The 14,742-nt window shown below is 38.5% G+C and overlaps 1 long non-coding RNA gene across 7 annotated transcripts in view; it reads right to left on the bottom strand.

Moving 5' to 3' along the window:
- Positions 1-14,742, bottom strand: part of LOC110136914 (uncharacterized) — a 489,873-nt gene that overhangs the window by 340,212 nt on the left and 134,919 nt on the right. The window contains exon 5 of one of the 7 annotated variants that reach the window (XR_011491853.1): positions 8,540-9,135. The exons of the other annotated variants lie outside the window; for them this stretch is intronic. This is a non-coding gene — a long non-coding RNA (uncharacterized lncRNA). Of the gene's footprint in view, positions 1-8,539; positions 9,136-14,742 lie in introns of those variants that run through there. 7 annotated transcript variants of the gene reach the window in all.

Here is a 14,742-nt window from a genome sequence, read left to right as displayed (position 1 = left end):
CCTTAATAGAATATGCAGCAGTGTTTATTTGCAAGCTGATTATGAAACTTGTTTTCATATTAACTCTTCTTGATTTATTAACCTCATTCAGAATTTTAGAGTTTCAGATCCTTCGCAAGTGATTAAAACAAAATACTGTTGTCCTTCCAAGAATAGAAATGGTGCCTTCCTTCCATTCTATGTAAAGTTAGCTTTACAAAACCGGGTTTGTGTTTTGGTTTTGACCCTTGTATCTTATGAACAGTTGTCCTTTGCCAACTACTAAAGCAAACACTGGAAATAAAGATATTGGAGATAGTTAGGAGAGCTTTCTGGAATTATTAAATGCAAGTCCCTTCTTGGCTTGCTTTTTCAACCAAGTCTACTTGCTAATCGTATATTAAAAAAAAAAAAATCCTACCTAAGAAGGAAAGAACTTTAAGTTCTTATGAGTAGAATCAGGTGAATCCAACTATTTGTACTGCTTTCATAAGCTGCAATGGACCTCTTCTTGGGGCACATCAGACCATTGGGAAACCCAAGACCCTATGATTAGGTCACCTATGGGCCCTGTGTGTTTGAACTCAGTATAGACCTTGTGTTGATCTACATGTTCCTCGCTTGATATCTACTACAAAAAGCATTTCACTTACTTCATTAATAGCATTATTAGTATTCTGTGTTCTTTTTCAAAGAATAAAATTGGGAACCTCATTGACTTAATGATATGCTAACACTTGCTTATTTCATCACTGTTTCTTAAAAAAAAAAAAGACTGCTTTATGACTGAGGCTAAGAGTATCAGAAAAAAGTCATCTGAAATTATTTTCAAAATTCATAGTCTTATTGAACCAGTACTAAGAATTTTGGTTCTTACTTTACCCTTCTTCCATATTACACTGCTGTTTTCAAATGTCGTTCTCATAGACCAGTGGTTGGTTTTTAAATCTTTTCTCTCCCCATTAAAAGCAAAAAGCTTTTAAATGTAGACCAGAAATATCTTTAAGCAAAGATTATTTAATCTGACTGAACTTTTTTAAAAAGAATTTAAATTATAAAATTTTCCTGTTGACTACCTAATCAACACTTAGTGCTTTAGTTGTGGAAGAAAAAGACTCACTTTATCTGTGTTTGGTAAATATTTTAAAATTCGATGCCCATACACACAGTTTGGTTCTTCAATTACTTTTCCTCCACACTGACAAACCATCTAACGCTATTTAATGGCCTTTCCTAGAGCGCTTCATGATTCAGAGTCTTCCAGCTGTGACAAATCAAAAGGCACCTATGTATTCTTTGGGGTTTTTATTTGCAAAAATGTCAAAAATTCAATTTAGTTTTGATTTTGATGTACATTAATCTTCACAACCTTTTATGCATCAATTAACTGGTAAAAGTTATGAGGGCATCTTTTCACAGAATGTGTCATGAAGGCCTTTTAGTCTATTTTTTTTAGTATATATTCTTTGCTGTTTTTGCAGTGAGCTACACTTTTAAAGGGCCCATTCTTGCCTTCTTTTTTTGGAAGTCTGCTTTATATGAAAACAAGTTTAGTTGGAGTTCCCTAAAAGTGCACGCTCTCTATCTAGAATGGTTCTAGTGAAGCAGGATCATAGCAAGGACACTCATAACTAACTGAGCTTAAAGATGTTGATTTACATTTTACTTTTTCTAATTTTAAAGTATTATTAATGTATATTATAGAACTGTAAGAACTTTAGAAAGCATTCAGCCCAACTCATTTTTACAGATGAGAAAAAAGGGACAGAGTTAAGCTGGACATCTTGTATATTCAAGACAAAACCTCAGGTCCTTTTAGCTTCTCTAGAGTATCACCCTGCTCTTGTCAGCCTGAAGCAGATTTTGTGATTAAGAGATTACAATCCTTTCTTGCCCACTTTCATACAGTTAACTGAGCTTCTGAAACTGAGCAGGACCCTATGGGGCTCCTGGGCATGGAAACCTTTCCGTGTCCCTCATTTCTTGTGGAAAACAGACTCCAGCCTCCATGACCTTCTCAAAGGGTAAATTCCAAAGGGTAGATCTGAGCAGTTGCTAATCGGGGAATGGAAGGGATGCAAAGTTAAGAGAGAAATAGCCAAGAAACAATGGTGCAGCCTTGGGGGGCACAGTCATATAACCATGTCTTAAAGTACCTTATAGAATTAAAACCCAGCAAATGGAAGATGTCAACCTTCTTCATACCAGAAAGACCACCTGAGCCAGTCTAAAGGAAACAGAGAAGTTCAAAAACCATCATGATATTGTAAAGTAATTATCCTCCAATTAAAATAAACAAATAAAAAAAAAAAAAGGATTACCTGAGACCAGATTAGAGGAGCACAGGCCCTGTACACACCATAATGTTATCGGCAACCTCACCTTTGAAGCATCCCTAAAACTCCTCATCAAAGAGCCCTGGGTTGGAATACACAGGGCAGGAGCCTGCTGTGTCCCTTTTTGCCTTGCAGAGCAGTAAAGCTATTGTTTACTGCTTCATCTAAAACTCTGTCTCCAAGATTCAATTTGGCACCTGTGTACAGAGGCCAAGCTTTTCAGCATCACTTCCACATTGATCTCCATTAAGAACTGTGAGCTCCTCAGAACAAAAACTGTTCACACTGCCTAGGATGTCTCCAGCACACTCAATAAGACATTCTGACTTTAGCCTAACTAGCAAGAAGGAGAGAATTTCTAAGTGTGAGCAAAATGTGGAGCTGCCCCTTAGAAGAAATGAATGCCCTTTTAATTTGATACCATTCCTTTGGCCTAACCCCTTTAGCATAGAAGCCTGGTGTGGTTACTTGGCTTTCTTCCCTCAAATTCATCAGTAGGACATAAATCACTTCTGGATACTTCTTGCTTCTTCCCATTCTTTAACTTTTGAAGCCAACTTTCCACTTAATCTATTATTCCTGGACCCTAGACATGGTAATTAACCTCAGAGATGGAATTTAGTCAAAAATGCACTTTGCAAACTGCTTTACATTAGAAAAACTTTAATTGTGTTCAGCAACATTTCTTAATTTAATCTGAAAGGTTACAGTATCTTCCATATCAATCAATAACCATTTAATTTCTGGATGAAGGTTGAAATGATTTTCTCTGACTTAGTAGCTTGGCATAAGGTTGTGTTTTGGGCTGTTAATTCACCTTGCAAAGGCTTCACCTGAATTCCTCTGGGTTCTGAGAGAGTGGGGCCCCTTTTAAAAAGTGGGTCATCTTATTATCGTAAGTCATAAGACAAACTCAAGAGCGTCTCTCTTTGAGGAACATTAAGTATAAGATGGTGGGCTTTAAAATTATGTATAACACTTGGAATGGGAGGATCCAGGGCTTGGGGGAAAGGTTCTGGGATTTATTATCTCTCTCCCTCATTGCAGAGCCAGAGACTGAGTGATTTTAGGTCATTTTTGGAAGACTGTTATTGTAAGATTTTACATTGTTGTAAGAATTCAATGTTCAGATGTTATATCCTACTTAGAACATAAGCTCTTCAAATAATGAAGAAAATTTTACATTATGTATCATCTCTGATCACAGACACTATTAATGATGACCGTTATGTCACTAAATTAAAATGACAATTTGAGGAAACTTCCACCTAGTCCTGACAAATTTTCTTGTATTCCCAGTATGTCACATCATCTTTCTAGTCTGTAGAATTTGTTCTCTATAACGGGAGAAATAGAGAGAAATGCCAAGGTCTAATTACTGATGACTTTGAGGTGCAAAAGTCTGAAACTTCTATAGTCATGAAGTTGGGATCATCATTAAAATGTTTTTTCCCATCACTAACATTTGGGAAGCACATGGCACAATGTATCACAAAGCCTATGATATGCTTCAATTAAAATTCTCTAATCAAAGAAACTAATCCAACGAGAATCACTGCATTTGAAAGCAGCAAATGGAGACCTTGGAGATCTAGTTTCACAGATGAGGATGCCAAGTCTGACTTACATTAAAGTGATGTGCCAAAGGTCACATAATTAATTAGTGGCAAATTTGGCACTGAAATCTTACTACGTCAGAACTCTTTCCATTAAAACCTTACATTTCTTGAATATTCAGAGCATTTATTTTAAGGGAAAAAATATTTTCAAGTCTGAGTGAAGACATGCCAAGAGTTCCATTATACTAAAGATTTTAAATGTTGCTCTTCTTTTGGCCTCTGCTCCTTGGCTAGCTTCTCTTCTGCCTGTATACAGTTTTCCCTGAATGATCTTATATGAATACTGATGACCGCACAGAGGCTGTGCCTCAATTTCCTGTAATGTTTACAGTCATCCCAATCCACCCATCTTGCAAAATAAGGACCTAATCATACACTTTGTTACCTTGTCAATAAAGGTCTGTATAGTTAAAGCTATGGTTTTTCCAGTAGTCATGTATGACTGTGAGAATTGGACCATAAAGAAGGCTGAGTGCTGAAGAACTGATGCTTTTGTACTATGGTGTTAGGGAAGACTCTTAAGAGTTCCCTGGACTGCAAGGAGATCAAGCCAGTCAATCCTAAAGGAAGTCAATGCTGAGTATTCATTGGAAGGACTGATGCTGAAGCTGAAGTTCCAATACTTTGGCCACCTGATGTGAAGAGCTGACTCATTAGAAAAGACCCTGATGCTGAGAAAGACTGAAGGCAGGAGGAAAAGGGGATGACAGAGGATGAGATGGTTGGATGGCTTCACTGACTCAATGGACATGAGTTTGAGTAAGCTCTGGGAGATGGTGAAGGACAGGAAAGGCTGGTGTGCTGCAGTCCACGGGGTTACAAAGAGTTGGACATGACTGAGTGACTAAACAACAACAATGCACTCATCTGCCTCCAAACATACCATCTGCCACCAGTTTCTGCTAATTGTACTTCAAGAGTGACTCCAAAATCTGTGCCTTGACCTCTATGGCCTTAGCATGTTTCTCCCAGATCTTTGCAGAGCAATCCTGCCCCCAGCTTGTGTCTTCCCATCAGATGTCTATCTCCCTGAGCCTATACTCCATTTTCCCTTAAGTTAATTCCTCTTTAACACAAATCTGATCACAAGCATTTCTGTATGTATAGAACTGCATGACTCTGCAATGCCTTCACATCCTGGCTCAACCCACCTCCCCAGGGTAGACCTGCTCCCTGGCAGACCCATGCTGTGGTTAGATAGTCCAGCTTCTCAACCTCCTCTACACAAGTCACAACCTTTCATAACCTTCAGGCTTGCCTTCTGACTTCCTTCTTCTGGAACACCTTTCTTCCCTCCCATTCATTGCTTCCAAAACTCTTATCCTAGTTCAAATGCAGCTTTAAAAAAAAAAATACTTTTCAGTATGACATTTCCTGAGACCTTTGGCAGTGGTGAGTCCCTGCTCCTATCTCATTCTGTTCATGCATTTCTTATGACACTTATGGGACTATTTATTGCAATTTAATACCACTCTCATATTATTCTATTTAAAACATATTGTGTATTCATGTTGTGTATTCAGTCACTCAGTCATGGTCCGACTCTTTGAGACCCCATGGACTATAGACCACCAGGCTTCTCTTGTCCATGTGATTTCCCAGGCAAGAATACTCGAGTGGGTTGCCATTTCCTTCTCCAGAGGATCTCCTGACCCAAGGATTGAACCCAGGCCCCCTGCATTGCAGGCAGATTCTATACCATCTGATCCTCCGGGGAAACCCTTAAAACATATCAGTTCAGTTCAGTCACTCAGTCATGTCCGACTCTTTGAGACCCCATGAATCGCAGCATGCCAGGCCTCCCTGTCTATCACCAACTCCCAGAGTTTACTCAAACTCATGCTCATCGAGTCGGTGATGCCATCCAGCCATCTCATCCTCTGTCGTCCCCTTCTCCTCCTGCCCCCAATCCCTCCCAGCATCAGGGTCTTTTCCAATGAGTCAACTCTTCGCATGAGGTGGCCAAAGTACTGGAGTTTCAGCTTCAGCATCAGTCCTTCCAATGAACACCCAGGACTGATCTCCTTTAGGATGGACTGGTTGGATCTCCTTGCAGTCCAAGGGATCTCAAGAGTCTTCTCCAACACCACAGTTCAAAAGCATCAATTTTTCGGTGCTCAGCTTTCTTCACAGTCCAACTCTCACATCCATACGTGACCACTGGAAAAACCACAGCCTTGACCAGATGGACCTTTGTTGGCAAAGTAATGTCTCTGCTTTTTAATATCAGGGCCTAACAAATAAAAAGCAGTTACCTGGCTTTTTTAGAGGCAAATAGATCTGAGTTTGATATCTACTCACCAGCCACTAACAATGACTTGATACCATCTTAACAATCCTGTTTATTGATTTGCTGAAGGTTGATGATATTATTAATCCCCACCTATGAGTCTGATGTAAGAAACGGCAATGACGTATGCATCATGCTTCATCCTGCATCAGCACCATTTGTCAATTAATAAACAGAGATGTTCACCCTTGTATTTTCAGCCTTTTATTAAGTGCCAAGTTTATTTCCTGAAAATAACATATGTATTTACTCTTTACAAACTTAGCTTATGTGAAAATATATATCATATTTTGTTCCTTTACGCCTGGCTAACCTCTCAAGTTCTCATTTCTGCTGATGGTGACTCAGTGTTGAGATGACGCTGTTTCTTGTATGAGAACTAGTATTTTGGAAACTACACATTCTATTCAGGATTTTCTCCCTGATCCACTTTCCTTCCCCCAAGGGCAGAGTGAAAGGATTTATGTACTCTCCAGGCATCTGAGAGATACCGAATTTGTATGCATTTTGTGCTGCTATCTGCCTTTAGTTGAGGTGTGGCGCTTCTCACCTGGTCTTGGACTTTAGTCTCTGGCCCTGTTATTTTTCACTTCTATCAGATGACAGAAAGATCAGTGGAAACCCTGAGTAAATTTGAGAGGATCTCAGAACAGAAAGAATCATAGTCTGACTTTCCAGGCTGTATTTCCCCTGGAAGACTGCAAACTAAGTCCCATTTCCACTTGATATTGGAGGCTGGAAGTCGGAAATCAGGTGTCAGCAGAACTGGTTCCTTTTGAGGGCTGTGAGGAAAGGATTTATTTTGGATCTTCTTGGCTTAGAGATAGCTGTTTTCTCTTTGTGTTCCTTCACATTGTTTTCCTGCTATGTTTGTCTCTCTCTGCATCCAAATTTCTCATTTTTTAAAAGGACAACAATTATATTGGATCAGTGCCCACTCTAATAACTTCATTTTAACTTGAGTGCCTTTGTAAAGACTCTATCTACAAGTCAGATTTATCTACAAGTGAAGTCCTAACTAGGGTTTAAGGTTCCAATATATCTTTTAGAGAAGGGGCAGCACAATTCAACTCTCACCATTTGGTTACTCTAACTGCAAGATCTTCATATTGGTTGCCCACCCTCTCAGGCACCATTACACCCTCTGAAGGTGCCCCTGGCATACACAGGACTGTGAGGCTTTCTAAGGCACATCCCTATCCGTGCCTTCACTGGCTATTGCTCTTCTATTACTCTGGAGTGATGGTGAAGTGGGTTTTCCAATGAGGTCTGCGGCATCCTGGAGGTGAAACAATCTGGAAATCAAATCATAGTTCGATCCTGTCTGCTTTGGAGCTTTCCCAAAGGCACCCAGGTTTCCAGGGGTGTTTCTGTTATCCCATCTCCCCTGGTTAGCCCAGGTGGACTTCTACACCTTGCTCAAAGACCCCAAATCGCTTGACACCAGTCATGTGCTTCCAATAGTCTGTTTTCTGGTGGGCCTACTCTTATCTCTATTTGAGTGGGAAAAAAATGACTACTTTATTGTGTCTTTTCTGTAATAAAAGCAAAACTACTCAAAATTTATTACAGGTAAAAATACTTAAGCTACTTGAATTCACATTCCTGTCCTTGCCCTTGTAGACTCAGCGTAGGGCTTCATAACCTGCAGTTTTATGACATACCCTAGATGTTTCTGAGATGCAGATCACGCTTTGAGAAACACTGGTTTTAGTTATAAACTCATGCTCTGCAATTTGTTTGTCTCTTAGTATATAAAACTAAGTGTTTGAAATGAGAATGTGAAAAAAAAAAGAAACATTTTCTTTCTTAAGTACTTGGCTCTTGAAAATAAAAACCATGACTTTAAAGATCATTACTTTAGCTAGAGATTTTCAAAATCTATCTAAAAAATCTAAATCTAATAAATTGACCCTTTGTTCTTTCACATTAGCTCTTCTTTTAGTTCACTGTATACGGTAAGCTCTTCCTTCTGCTTGAATGGTGAGAAAACAGATTGAGGAAAAGGGTTTTTTTAAAAAAACACTGAGTTAATTATTGAATATTACTATGCTACTTTTATGCCTGTATATGCCTATATGGGCATGAGAGAGAAAGAGCAACAAAATGGAATATGGGAAAGAATGTGAAGTACAATGGAGAAAAAGAATTGTACATGCAACCAGTCACAACTTATTTGAAATTCTGGCTCTTATATTTCTCATCTGGGTCAAGAGAGAAAATAATTTGATTTATTTTAGTTTCAGTCAGTTTCCTTCTATATATACAAGATTCTTTCAGAATACAAGTACATTTTGCTTTAATTTATATTCTTTAATCCGGCACACTATAGAGAAATTGTCATTATTTGTTGAATGAATAAATGGGTGACGTCATTTCTAATGAAAGGCAATAGAAGAGTTCATTTTACTCCCAATTTAGTTCTATTCAGTCCGAATACTGTGTTTAAGGAATGAGCCTCATCGTGGCCTTATTTTCATTTCAAAAGCCACATGACAGTCTTTAGGAACGTGTTGACTTTCTGGCTACTCAGTGAATGTATTTTTCCTCCTTTGAATGTCAGTGGAACTTACTTTTTCACTCAGGACTTAACGTGTTAAGTCATGAGTGCAAAGAAGGGGTCGTTGGCTCTCCTGGAAAGGATATCCCCTGGGAGTGCAAACCCTGAGGTGATTCAACTATTGGAACTGATCTGGCGGTGCTAGGCCTAATTGGGCCGTGCAGCTAGGGGTGAAGCGAGGAAAAAGAAAGGATCCTCCATGGGTTAAGGTTACCTTTCCAGGTGGTCCAACAACTAAGTTGCCAGTCTCCAAGGACATTTGCACCAGCTATAGAAAACATCAGATGAGTGCACACCGGACCGATCCCTGGCAACTCATCCCGCCATCCCCATGTACAAGAGTTACTACACCTGCGGACAAAGAAGGCGACCACTGAGTTTCTTTTCATTACCAAACAGATATAATATCCCTGCCAACAAAAAAAAAGTACACAAAGTGTCTCTTCATGATATTGCAACCAATTGAGACCACGCTAAGAAAATCAGCTTGTCTAAATGATGACCCCTGCTCTTCTTCGGTAGCCCGGATTTGAAGGAGAGACTCTGACCTGTGTCACTGTACGCTATTGGAGGATGTGCTTCATTAAAACAAGGGAGTAATCTAAGTAAGAAAGCATGGTGTCCTGAAAATATAAGATCTCACAAAGGAAAGCAATGAAAGAAAGTCCCACGATGACTACTATGTCAACCTCTATAGGCTCAAATTGGAGAAGGAAATGGCAACCCACTCTAGTATTCTTGCCTGGAGAATCCCCCAGACAGAGGAGCCTGGCAGACTACAGTCCATGGGGGTCGCAAAGTGTCTGACACGAGCAAAGCGACTTAGCACAAGCATGTCCTCTCTCTACTAAGTGTTCAGCTTCTTCTTGGCAGAGACCACGAAGACCTGTTCTTCACATTAGCGAGCAAATGGCCCTTTACTTAGTGGGTATTGAGCAGGTTATTGTCCTTGATGATGATAGTGATGACAGTAAATTTAAACAAGTAAATACGCTTCTTTAACAAATAATGCTGATATAATTCTTCTCTCAGAAGAAGAAATCCAGACTCACATGAGTTCAGTGGCTTGAAACAGGCCCATAGTTAGGAAGAAGCAATTCATTACAGCATGATAATAAGGTCTGTTTTGTTTGTTTGTTTGTTTTTTTAAATTAGGATATTCGATATGAAGTTGTTAGGTCTGACAAGATTTTCTTCTAATAGGAACGACTGAGATATCCTTGAACAGGTCATCAAAATATTTTGTGTTATTTACCTTCTCTTTATGATTTTTACAAGGAAAATTGATTTCTGCCTTTCAGGCATGGTCTAGGCATTGCTCTGCAGAAGTAGAGAAATTAACTAAAAGTTTCTCACATTCATTTTGGCTCTGTACTCTTTTAAATTGAATTCTATTCAAAACACTTTTTAAACTCTGAGTTCTATCCTTTCCTGGTCATTTTGTAAATAATATGCAAGTAACAAAGTGAAAATAGCATGGATGAGTCAAAGTTGGGAGGTCAGGGAAAACAGAACGAAGTTACTAGCCAGTGGAGTTCAGTATACATGCACCACTATTAATGGACTGAAAAGGAATAAAAATACACAATATTGCTCTTCATGCCTGGGCACGGGATTTTGAAAGTGCTCTGGCATATTCCAGATATTAAACCCCAAAGCGGAGGAGTTTGTGGAGGTCCCAGGAACTTGGAAAAGTCTTGGTTGTTTGCTTTTGTCAATCTCCAATCCAAACTGTGCTTTCCCCACTCTGAGTGTAACTTCATTTTAAAATCTCTACCTCTTTTGCAGCTATTTTTACTCATTTGTTGTATTGCAGACTACAATGGTCAGTGTTCATAAAGGGTGAGATCAGCTAAACAGTTACTATTCTATGCAGCCATTACAGGAGTTTTGAAAAGCAAAGCACATGGAACCCCATTAGCAAATAAAGAACACAGGACTGAAAGAACCAAAGAACAAATATTAATAGTTTATTTCAGTACATCTTGTATAGCAACACGTTACTGGAGGCAATGGGTATGAAGATCAGATCGGCACTGGAAGTGCTAAATGATATTCACTTGCCACCATCACCAAAATAATAAGATTGCCTGGGAATATTTTTTGATTGTCAAAGATAATTTAAATAATGTGATTTTTTTTTGACCCACAATCTAAGTCAAAGCCTTATCCCACCAGGTAATAGAGATGAGATGAATTAGAGGACTATAGCCAGACACAGAAATGGAAAAAAAAAAAAAAGGAAGAACCTTTTAAATTCTAATAGATGAAACAGGTAGTTCAATACAGATAAAAGTAGAATAATGATGCTTTTGATGGGTCTTTATCACAGAAGACCATGTTATTCAGAAATTATGAACCATAAAAAAAGGAATTTTAGTCAAAAGACAAGTCTGTTTGTATTATCAATGAACGATAGGAAATAGAAAAAAACACATAGGAAAACAAAAAATGATAACTGCTTGATAACTCTATCAGCTGTCTCTACACATTAAAAAACACAGAAGAATGAAAGATTACTCAGAATAAAATTCCAAAGACTATCCAAAATGGCACAAGTACTTTCACTTTGGAAAAACAAAGAAAGAATGGTTTTTGTGTAAAAAAGTGGTCTGTCTAGCTTCTACTGAAGTCAATTTCACATGTAGATTTTCATAATACTGTCTTATCTCAGAGGCCATATGAAATATACTCGAAGTTATATTCTTTAACGTGGACTGGTGTTCATTTTTTTAAAATATGAAAATACTTCAATTTATGCCCAGATGTGCTCCTAAATATTTTGTCAGTAATTATCACATAAAAAGTTTGATAGTGATTTTCTTTAATGTAAAACTAATTTGAGTCTCTGGTAGATATATATAAATTGGAGCTTTGCTATATATTTTTATTAATATACCATGATGAATCTTCGACAGCTAAGTAACCACTCTTATACATTAAGAAACAATATTATTTGGAGAAAGATTTTTAAAAAGGTATGTAGACTTCTTAGTCAAAAGGGCCACGGTTTAAGAAACAAGAGTCCTAATTCCTGCCTTAGCAGAATAGCTATATAATCCTGGGAAAGTTCTAGTTCTCTGTGCTTCATTGTTTTCAGGCTTAAAATAATGTGGCTGGAAAAAACAAAGAAACAAAATACAACTAAAATGTTTTTTAAAACTTATTACCCTATGTTTTACTGCTGGTATATTTTTTGTCTTTTTTTTTTTAAATCAGTGCTTAATCCTACTTTCCAAATTTATTCCAACTTGTCTCCTAACATCAAAAGCAGCTGTCTTTTAAAGCTGACAGGTGTGGGGGAAGAGAAGATTTCCAATCACCCAAAGGGCTTTTCCAGCCCCCTCACCCTTTCTGATCTGCCTCCAGAACTCAGAATCACTGCTGCCAGGGGACATGAGTGTTGATGAGTCTCTTTCTCCTCCCCATGGTGTGCTGGGGTGGAAAAAGATTGAGGACCATCGGTCTAAGTCCTTCACAGAGAGTGTTCTCTGAGGACAGAAGTGCTTGTCAGGCACAGGCATCAAGGAAAGCATCCCTTTAGGGGGATGTTGTCTTCTCAGCATCACTTTTACCTCCCACGACTCCTGTAGTAAGTGTGAGGACCGACATACAACAGCTTTCTTTATTTAATGGTCTGATTTAAAATTCTGTGTTACTGACATTGATCCTTTCTTTTCCACTCCACATTTTATGTCCTCTCAGTTCCTAAGCTGCCTTAAAGATTCCATATGTCATAATTCTTTTGTTGAAAGCAACAGAAATGGACTCTGGCTAACTTTAGCAAAAGGAAATTTATGGGACAGATATAGTAAGCTCAGAGAATGTATAGGAGCCTGAAGACCTGGGCTTGAGAGTGAACAGGTACCAGTGCAGTGCTAGAAAAAAAGAGCAGGAAACACAAAACTTCATCATCACGGGGATTGGTTCTAGGACCCCTGTGGGTACCAAAATCCAAGGATACTCAAATCCCTTATATGAAACAGCACAGTACAGTTGGTCCTCTACATCCACTACCAGAAAAACTGTGGACATAGAAGGCCAACTATAATAGCAAGAGATTCTGACCAGGAGACTGACTCTCAGTAGAGAACTCGAGGCAATTTCTGTCTCTTTATCATGTTGTTCCTGTTAGATTCCAGGGAGTGAACATCCTTTTGGCTTAGCAAGGCTCATATCACTTAATATGTAAAGGGAAAGAGGTTCTTCTAGAATTCATTGGGAAAAAGATAATTCCCAGGAAGGATCCAGGAATTTTCTGTTGGGAAAGGCATGCAAATGCTGAGCAGATACTAAAAGGACAAACGTTCATGTGTGTTCATATATCTTTCTCCTGGTTAAGGCAAAGCTATTTCTAAGAATAGGCACCTAGTCCACATTTTCTGTTGACAAACTGGGTTAATTTCTCTACTCATCACTTTGTTTCTAAAAGCATGATTTATTTTCATTTATGATTCCAATTTCATCTAATAGCATTTTTCTTAGGAAAGTACAGGTGTACCCCCAATGAGAAAACTGCTATGTAACCATGTTTAAACTCTGTTCTACACTAATAGTCAAGAGAGATTTAAAATGCTCAGAAGTTAGATGGGGCAAGCTTTCTTTAAAAATAGAAATTATTTGATAACTCTTTTTTTTAATCACCCCTAAGGATATTACTGTCTACATTGATACGTAAGGTCGTCTCAAACTGTAAGTAGCATAAAAGAACATGGCATGTAGGTAACATGTAATAGGAGTGTTCTGCAGTATTTCCAGATGGGGTCATACATTATCCCACATCTAATACTTTCACAAAGTGATAGTGTTTCTCACATGTTTTCTGATATACCTTTGATAGAAATTGCGTGGCATATTTTTCCCTCATTACCTATGTTCACCTATTGGACTTTATGGTATTTTTTTCTCCCACTACTACAAACAATCTCCATGGGATTTAGCTACTTCTAAAAAAGGCTTCTGTGTTTTATATGGTACTCTTATTTTCTTTGATCATTCAGTCCTTTTTCTTACCTTTGAGATAACTTCTTCTGTAAAGACCAATCTAGATTGTACTCGGCGCAAATCCAGTCACATAGAAAACCCTATTCAAGTGAATCCAACCACTAAGTAATTTCTGTCAGGATTCTGGATAACCTTAAGATTGGAATTTGCTAACTATTGATATGAGTCTGATGAAAATGAGAATATGAATTCACCCAATACTAGATTCTTCAAGGATTGGTTATTTATTTGGTGGGGTTTTCAGGCCTTTTGCTTCTATGCTTTGACCACTTCCACTGATCAGACTCTTTTGGGGATGAAAAAAGGAGGTGAGATGAAATTCAAGCTGATTTGTTTTGTTGTTTAGCTACAGCTCTGGTTAGGGAGAATAAAAAAGATGTTTTGTTGAAGAGAGATGATGAAATGTAGAAATTATTGGCTCAACTTAAACTAGGAAAATCACTTTGGAAGCTGTTGATTTATGCAACCCCTGCTTGTATTTGCATAGATAACTGAGTTAGCTTTATAAGAGTTTAGAGTTCCCTCACTCACAGATATTTTATTCATGGGTTATTGCCCTTAAAAACACTTAACTATGAAGGAAGTCCTCTAAAGGAAATTCAGCCTCTGCAAGGAGGCTTACAACTATTACACCGAAGATCTGACAGGCACAACTTGCCTCCTTCGGTTTAATGATGATGATGCTGCCTTGGTCACAATCTTTCTTTTGTTCATTTAAATGGCACAGGAACAGAAAACACACTTGCCATAGCGGTTTGCACGTTAAGAAGTGCAGCATAAGGGGCTTCCCAGGCGGCACAGTGGTAAAGAATCCACTCGCCAATGCGAGAGATTAGAGTGCAATTCGGGGTCCAGAAGACCCCCTGGGGAAGGAAATGGCAACCTGCTCCAGTACTCCTGCCTGGAAAATGGCATGGACAGAGAAGCCTGGTGGGCTACCGTCCACTGGGGAGC

This window comes from Odocoileus virginianus, chromosome 16 (genome assembly GCF_023699985.2).
Source record: "Odocoileus virginianus isolate 20LAN1187 ecotype Illinois chromosome 16, Ovbor_1.2, whole genome shotgun sequence".
NCBI lineage: Eukaryota > Metazoa > Chordata > Mammalia > Artiodactyla > Cervidae > Odocoileus > Odocoileus virginianus.
Note: the sequence above shows the minus strand (reverse complement) of the source record. Positions and strands in the feature narration are given on the sequence as shown.